Source organism: Rattus norvegicus, chromosome 15 (assembly GCF_036323735.1).
Source record: "Rattus norvegicus strain BN/NHsdMcwi chromosome 15, GRCr8, whole genome shotgun sequence".
Classification (NCBI taxonomy): Eukaryota; Metazoa; Chordata; class Mammalia; order Rodentia; family Muridae; genus Rattus; species Rattus norvegicus.
In genome coordinates this window covers 12342222-12351385 of record NC_086033.1, presented here as the reverse complement: position 1 = coordinate 12351385, position 9164 = coordinate 12342222, and the positions used below count along the sequence as shown (strand labels likewise).

Sequence of the window (9164 nt, the reverse complement as noted above, 5' to 3'; positions counted from 1 at the left end):
GTAGGTTATTCTTCATCACACTGTCAGTTTGCAATTCTCTAGGCATTCATTTCTTCATTCCTGGCTGACACTTTCCTGTTCGTTTATTTCATTGTGCATTTATGCTTCTCTCCACTATTGTAAGTTCTCCAAAGGGAGAAGCTTGACTATCCACCCTTTCCCGTGACTCTAGACTTGAGGGTGGTATGGCGTGGATAGTCAAATCTGGAGGTCAATTAAGAAGCCTTTAAAATGTCCCCTTGGTTCTAATTGATCTTTACACAGCTTTCCATTCACCTCATGTATAGATTTTTTTCTTCCATATCCAAACTGTTGATTCCAAATTTGATGCACAAAAATAAAACAGTAAGGCCAATCTATTATTCTCACCATTTTTAGAAATTAGATGGCAGTTAACTGTGCTAAGGTCCTAATAGGTAACAGGATGAGGTAAGGTGAAGTTGAGGAGTATGATCTGGCTGGGATTTGAGAGGCACAGTGACATCATCTGTGCTTGCCTGCACCACATGCCCTATTTTCCTGCCACACCTCTCTATCATCCTCCTCTGCTGGCTCCTGGGCATAGTGGGAAGCATAAGTGGGCAATCTTGGTGAAAGAAAAATCCTGGGCTTCTGAAGGAGCAACATACATCTTCATTGGTTTCATTAAGAAGCAATTTACCAGTCAAAATAATTGCCAAGGGCAGAAATCTATTTCAAAATGGCTGACAGCACAGAAAGAATGCAATGGCCTGTTCCTAAGTCCATAGATGCATGTGGCCCAGGCACAGATTGATCTAGGAGTTCAGATGACCTCAACAGAACTCAACCTTAATTCTTCATGATTGACCTCGGCTTTTCTTCCTTTAATGTTCATTCTAGAGGATGTTGACCTTTCATATAGTTCTTCTTCCCATTCATCATGTTTTAGAGGATTTTTGTAGGTAAATTCCAAGAAGCGTATTGAGATTCCTATCTGTCTCATATAAGCTATAAGCTACTGTTAGACCTAATTTTTATAGCCAGAGAAAGGTAATGGCAAGAGAAGATCTGAGCTTCAAGCTAAGGATAATGAAATTACATTAAAGCAACATGGTTTAGAATGTAATGGGGGTTTGCTCTCCAAACAAAAACAGCTATCACCATCAAATGAATGAAAATGAATTCCTGGCAAATAAAAGGGGTGTCCTTGAAGATCATCCACATACTCTTCACTGTGTCTTAGAGTAAAAGAAATCCCTGCCGAATATTCTACCTAATTTTTGATTGCTTGATTCTGTTAACTTTGATGTTACAGTTACCAGTAATTCAAATCACTTTTTAAAATTTCTTCCCTGATCGCCATCATTATCTAGATTGGTTGACTGCATTCTTACACAGTTGAGTAAACAATCTAGTAAGCATGGCACTACGTTATAGACCAGGGATTATTGTCTAGATTCCATTAACCATCACCAGTGGATAATCTGAATGCACCTCTGTGCAAAATGTAGAATGAATGATAGCTTAACTATTAGAAAGATCAAGGATACTCCCTGCTCATTTGTAATCCACAGAATTAAAATAAGCTGCAGATTTATCTGAGTCCTTTGAATAAGGACATTTAACCTGGAATTAAAGAAGTCTACAGACTTAGAGACAGAAAATAGTTGTTACATCTATTATATTTAAAATTGTTATTTTTACTTTTAAGGGAAATATGGTACTTCCCTTTATTACAAACCCAGATAACAGATCTCAGTTGTATTAGAAATGTATGCAACTTTGCTATGATCAAAACCATTCATTTTAACGTAAGACATTATTTACACTTGCCAGCACTTTGAAATTATAGTAATTATCAGATGTGTTACTAGATCTTGTTGGCTAATTTGCTAATACACAATCACAACTTCTAAATGTATTTTGTTGAACAAATTTTAATGTAGTTGGCATACCTTGTAATTCAATGTTCTTTATTTTATGGAATTAAATGCATTGTGTAGAAGAGCTCTACTGGGTTCTCCTAATGACCAGACAGGAAAACTTAAACTGACACGCTCACCTCTGAAGTTCTGTTTCACTATCTAATACAACAATTTGCTCACTTTCTCTAGAGATAAAAGAATCTTTTAAAAAATCTGTCCAAGAAGTTGTTTGAATGTTTTGTTAAGTAACTATTTATCTTACAGCTCACAGTCTCCAAATCGGACCCTTGTTTCCTCGATGTGTCATTGGTTTGGCTATCTCAGCCCTGGTGAGTGTTTCTTACTGTAGAGTGTGTGACATTCAGTCTTTGCATACCTGAACAGGGCTGAACTTAATGGCCTCTGCATTTAAACTGACCAGAGACAGATGCAGAATGCCTGTGGGTTAGTCTATCTCCAGAGTTGCTGTTGTAGAGAAATCCTTCCACTATGAGGATTTCTATATCCTTTGGCGAATTGTTTAAATTAGCTAAAAGTCCATTTCTTTATTTGTTCTGAAAGGTTAAAAAATATAGAGAGAAATCTGCAGTAATTACTCTGTCTTTTCAAAAGAGCAGTTTAGATGAGCACAAGGTTTGGGTAAAACTCTCAGCCAGCATAAGGCTAGTCCATGCAATTGGCCATTGTATTTAGCTTACAGTACAAAGGTCTGCAAAGCCTGTGTGGGTACGGTGATCGTTTAACACTTTTATGTTACTACAGCAGATTCTGAAGCCTTAAGTAATTTTAACTACATCATTTAGGTGAAGAACTTTAAAATGAAATGTATATATAAGCTGGTAAGAGAATAAATGCTATATGCATATGAATGCTATATGTAGTTGAGAAAACATTTGTGTCCTTAAACATAGGCAACTGGGGCTCTCTACCTGACCAGCCGTGAACTGTGGGCTGACTTTTACAGAAACTCATGCTTCCAAGTTACCTCTGACCAGGTCTTTCTAGTCAGTACTGCCTTCACTCATTCTGGAGGGAAATCCCTGGAGAGAGCAGTGCACTTCAGCCTAGATGAGGCTGGGACAAACTTCTAGCCATATTACTCAGATTTCCCACCTTATTCCTCTACGACGGAGTGCCAATGATCTAGAAAGGCACAGCTAATCTTAGAAAGACGGTAGCTTCTTGACATGGAGGACCATACTCTGAATCACCATTCTTCTGGGATTTTAAGAATCATCCTAAAATCTGCCCCCCAATTCCAACCTCCACAGCCACTAGAGGCCAATGAGCAAGACAATGAAAAGGGTTTTCACGTCTAAGTAAGGTTGTGCATTGTGCAATGGCTACTTCCTAGCAAGGTATCTATCCACAGAGCTGCCTTAACTTACTGTGCACAGTGGCCTCATCTGCAGCCATGCAGCCTTTTGTGCACTCCTTCTGTTGGCAGTGAGTATTTTCTCTTCTGTAGGAATATTCCAGAGATTCCTAAGGCTTCCCATGACCGTGGATGCCTCAGTAGCAGCTAGGCTTTACTGAGACCTATTCTGTCTGGTATCCATTCAACCCACTCATTTGAGTCTCACAATTCACCTACTCACAGACTTTCGATATTTTGTGTACAGAATCTTAATATGATAGTCAACCTTTCTTGTGTATTTAATATATGTCAGTTACTATAATAATCTATGTGAATTTATTCATCTAATAATAGGCTTGTAATATTCACTTGTTGCCATCAACAAAACCCAATCCTGCTTCATAGCAGGTTCTGTGATCTGGAGTAGCTGTACTTTTATAGCCCGCAGCATGATATTCCAGATGTACTGAACATCTAGGTTTCCCAAATATCTTTTTCAGTTTCTAACCTCTGAAATTGTCCCCTGCCAGTTCCACCTGCAAATTTTCCTACTTTTTGTCACTACAATTGGTATTCAGTAAGAGGCTGTCCACAGAGCCTTCGTCAGGAACTATGGGTGGGAAGATATGCCCTCAGTTTTGTGTAGCTTACATTTCTACTTGAATGTCTGATTGCAGGAAGACTTTGAGGCCACAGATCACCTATTATACAGGGACTCATTTAACTTAGTGCTTATTAACACCGATCTTGTCAGCATACAATGACAAAGCATGGGCCATGGCACCGGAAGCCTAGGGGAGACAATATATGTGTGTAGTCCAGGTCCATGTGAAAGTTAGGCACATTGGGAGGATGGAGCTGTAAATGTGACAGACTGGTGAACCACAGTCAGGGAGGGCACTGGAGAGTGGAGGGTGGTGACTGTGATGAAGAGGAGCAGTGTCAGCTATCGGGCACAACAGGGGGGCATGGAGACAACACTCACATCAAAGACTGGACTGTGCTCAAATATGTACAATCCCTGGAGAATCTCAGTGTACTAAGGTTTCTGAGAAGACAGACTTTGGATCTAGGCACATATATGGTAGATGAGAAATGACTCTAGCTCTTAAACCTGGTACTATTTGACTTTGTAAGAGTCATAAAATTGTCCCAACATCCTTGATGTGTTACAGTATGAGGTGCCAACTATATTCATCTCAGGAGCTTGATGAGCTGGACTGCAGTGTGTGTGTGTGTGTGTGTGTGTGTGTGTGTGTGTGTGTGTGTGTGTGTGTGTAGGTGTAGGTGCCTTCAGGAGGAGTATGTGAGGTTCTTCAGAGTTCCTTGTGTCCTTAAGGTTTTGACACTTGCAGGGTGTCATCTGGAGTCTGCCTGTGGAATCCAGGCAATGTGGTCCTTGCTCCACTCTACTTTTAGCCTCTTCTTTTGTTCAACTAAATCAAGACAGGAAACAGAGACTTAGAAGCAACAGTGTCTACAAGTGTGGTGACAGGCCCCATGTAGGGAAGCACACTTGAGGAGAGTCCATAGCTGAGAGCAGCTTCTTTTATCTGAGAAGAAGGTAATGGATACCTCAGGTTGAGTCTGGTCTACAGCTCTTGCCACATAAATCACCATCTGCTGTATGTGAGACTCTATTTTAGATCTTTCCCCAAAATTTATTTTCTTCAGAGCAAATTGCAATCTCCATGTTCCTACATGAGCCTCATGGAATCCCAGGACAGTTCTGCAAACTGGTAGGCAGATGGGACACCAAGCTAGCCAGGCCTGTTCACTATTCTTAGCCTGGTCCTTCACAGACTCCAGTATCAGAGGCCTTAACAACCGCTCTTGCTAAAGGACTTTGCCCATAGGAACTCCAAGAGGCAATCAAGCCAACTGTTCTCTCCAAGGAGGACTCAGATAAATGTCAGCTTAGCTTACCTTTGTAACAAGTAACTCTCACCATTACAAGTCAAAGGGAAGGTGAGCAGAGCAACTGCCATTGGCCAAGCTCCAGGCAATATTCCAGCCCCAGGAAATAAATTCTTCTGAAAGAGAACTTCCCCAACTAATGATGCAGGAAAGACATCTTAAGTTTAACTAGTTGGGGACACACACACACACACACACACACACACACACACACACACACACACACATCTCTCAAACAAAATATCATTATTGAATCTTGTAAGGACCCATATTCTATGTATAACAATACAAGAGCTTTCTCAGATAGAATGAAATTTCTATTATTTACATAAACTATAATTTTTGTAGTAACCAGAAAAATAAATTTTAGTTAAACCAATGGTTTATCTGGGCAAAGTCTGGCTCATTTAAAATAATCACATTCATAAACTTTATGAATACTGCCCTAAAACTAGAACAGAATCCAGGATTATGGGGACAGTGAAATGGCCATGCAAGGATTGTGAGGGTAAGTGCGTACTACTCTGTATTCATACCACCGTGTGTGCACACATATGTGTCCATACATGAAGTGGGAGTGTACATCACCATGTGTTCACATAGGGCCCACATGCAGGGTAAGCACATACTACCATACGTGCACACCACCATGTGTCCACACAGACCTCACATGAAGGATGAGTACACACAACCATATATACATACAGAGCCCACATGAAGGACGAGCACACACCACACTTTGTTCACACAGACTGTACATAGAGGTTGAGAACACACCACCATGGATGTACACAGACCTCCCTTGGAGGGGAAGCATGTACCACCATGTCTTCTCACAGAGCTCACGTATTCATAGAAATCCCATATGGAGAGGGAATATATGCCACCATGCATGTGCACAGAGCCCTCGTAGGGTGACTTCTCACCACCCGGTATCAATGCAGACCCCATTGTGAGGGTGCATGCTGATGACCACGCATAAATCTAGACTAAGAATTGTCTCCAGGAGACCACTCTGCAGAACTCTCTCTCAGTGGAAGGGACTGTGAATGTGGAGAGGAGGGAGCTTATTATGCTTATACTGAACCTAAAGCCGTACTAAAAATAAATCTACTGAAAATGGGAACTTGTGACCCTCGCACCTTTCCCAGGGCTTTGAACCATGGTTTTATAGACTTTCCAGCTTTGCTCCAAGTCACCTATGTTAGAGTGTCACAGATAAAGTTAGAGTCAGACTGGAATAGTAATACCACATACTATTGTGCCTCTGTCATGCTGCAGAAAGAGGAACAAGGAAGGCCACAGGAGGCGTGGTAATTCAATAGCGTCTATTTTTAAGGTTGTTTACAGCTTAAAGAACAATGGCCTCTCCTTCAACCCTCACTATTCAAAGACATTGTGAACCCAGGGCCATTTCTAGTAAACAATATGGAAAGATGTGGGAACATACTTCATAATCTTTTTATAAACCAAGCTTTCCTGAAGAATCGAGGACTCTGAATTAATTGATTCTTCTGATGTTAATGGGAAAATTTAGATTTTTGTCTGATATCAGAGCCATGGGTGGGAAATGGTTGGAGAGTCACCTGTATAGAGAGCTGGGCTCACTAGTTGGAAGAATAAGATGCGTCTAAATATGAAACTTTGCCCAGGGTGGCAGGACATTCCCACTAAGTTTTGTTTCGCCTTTGAGGAAATCTCAGGTTCTGGTCCTCCTTCCACAGCACTGGACTATGAAGTCAGTGCTACAAATAACTGTAGCCCTCCAGAATCCATCCATATCACATGTTCACGATGGCCTCAGAGGCTGGAAAAGCGCGTCTTGTAGGCTGACCTGGCCTGCAACCTCCTCAAGCAAATAGTAAATGATTGACAGCCATTTGCTTTCAGGTATTTGCATTCATGCGAAGACAACAGAACTGAGTAGTTCTGATCAAGATCAAAGGATCCACGAATCCTAACTGTGTGGCTGAAGAAAGGGGAAAAACAGTAAGAGAAAATGTCTCCGCTAGATTGAAAAATGGTGAACAAGACAAATCCATGGAGTTTATCTCAGCAAAGAACATTCGAGATGATGCTGCGACCCACCTGAAGTTCTCAGCACTCTGGATATCACCTACAGACTAAATGCCAAAGGAAGCTACTGATGGTCTGTTTCTTAGACCATGTGCCTTGTTGGTCACAGGCTGGCCATTCACTGTCTGTCACTGCCTAGAGCTTAGATGCATGTGATTGGCTGAGGTAAAGCTGCTTGTCAAGGTCTTCAGCTAAACTTTCAGTTCATAATCTCTGAGACGGTGGCTTGCGACATGGAGCTGATATTTAGACAGAACTTCTTCGTGGCAAAAGTCTGTTGTTTACTGGCTTAGAAATTCCATGCGAAGGGCAGAAAGGAGCAACCACAGGGATAGAAACTGGCTGTCTTTTAAATGTATCAATACTACCTACACTCTGCATTGATGTGTATGTATGTGTGTGCCTGTGTGTGCGTCTGCATGTGTGTGGTGCGGGTGTATCTGTGAGTGTCTCTGTGTTTGTGTGTGTGTGTGTGTGTGTGTGTTTGTGTGTTTGTGTGTTTGTGTGTTTGTGTGTGTGTGTGTGTGTGTGTGTGTGTGTGTGTTATAGGAAACTGTTACCTCTAGTTTCTTCTTTCTTTATAAATATTCCTGGATGGCACATCCTACTTCTTTCTGTGAATGGCTCCTTTCAGTTCAGGGAAGCTCCAGGAAGAAGCAGTTCTATCAATGTTGTGAGCATGCTCTGTGGTTCTGAGAAAAACTAACATCCTCTCTACCTCTCAGTTCTTTTTCACAGCCACCACAGCACAGTCCTGCTCTTCCTGAAGCATGTAGCTTCCCTCTCCCTGCCCCATAATCTGTCTCTTAACCGTCCTAAGCAGGACTTCTTTGTACCCAAGTCTTGTTGGGTCACTTTGTCTAGATGACTTGTGCTGTAAACCTTCTTTACTATCAACCCATTTTCTTTGTAACTCTACCCAGTCCCATGAACCTAAACAATTATTCTCTTTGTTTCTTACTTATATTGTAGTGCAGTGAAGTTTGGTTTGGTTAGAACTGGAGTCCTCTGAGGATGAAGTGCCTCCCCCACTCCAGGGTATCACCCTCCCACCCCACATGCACACCAAGTCACTGCAAGACTAGGCACATCCTCTCCTGCTGAGGCCAGGCAAGGCAGCTCAGTTAGGGTAACAGGATCCACAGGCAGGCAACAGATTAAGTGACAGACCCCGCTCTATTTGTTGGGAGATTCATGTGAAAACCAAGCTGCACATCTGGTACATATATCTAGGGGAGGAGGATGGGGAGTGTTGGGAGGGGCTGGGCAGTTAGGTCTAGCCCATGTGTGCAATTAGATTGGTGGTTCAGTTTCTGTGAGCCCCCAGGAGACCAGGTGAGTTGACTCTATTGGTCTTCCTGTGGAGTTTCTACCCCTTCTGGGTCCCTCAATTCTTCCCCAACTCTCCCTCAAGATCCCCCAGGCTCCATCTAAGGTTGGGCTATGTGTCTCTGTGTCTGTTTCCATTGGCTGCTGGGTAGAGCCTCTCAGAGCAGAATTTTACCATTCTCATTCAAACAACTACAGCTATGACCCAGAATACTTTTTTTTTTCAAAGAAAAAGCAAAAGTGGTCAACAGGTGCCAGACAGGGTGTCTCACCTTACAAATCGAGAAGGGAATGCAGTAGCAGCTATGACCGAATCTCTTCTCACACCTTTTGGACTGGCAAATTTCAGAAGGACAAAGAATGTCATTTTCCCACTGTAATAGTGCTGACTAAGGGGACCATACAAATCTGTTTGATTACCTATGACCTCTACTCTAAGTCTTTACCCTTGTACTTTAGATTTTTTAAACTTAATTTAAAGAAATCTTTTTGGAAAATTTATACATGAGTACAGTATTCACTTCATTTTCACACCTCCCCCTCCAACTACTTCTGTGTTCCCCCTAACTCTCTCTTCATGTTCATGGGCTTTTCTATAA

The 9164-nt window shown here is 41.8% G+C and overlaps 1 long non-coding RNA gene across 2 annotated transcripts in view; it reads left to right on the top strand.

The window, feature by feature from the left end:
- Window positions 1-9164, top strand: part of LOC108352885 (uncharacterized) — a 52983-nt gene that overhangs the window by 32936 nt on the left and 10883 nt on the right. The window contains exons 2-3 of one of the 2 annotated variants that reach the window (XR_001841283.3): window positions 2151-2215; window positions 7051-7309. This is a non-coding gene — a long non-coding RNA (uncharacterized LOC108352885). The remainder of the gene's footprint in view (window positions 1-2150; window positions 2216-7050; window positions 7310-9164) is intronic. The other variant, XR_001841284.3, reaches the window with a different exon arrangement.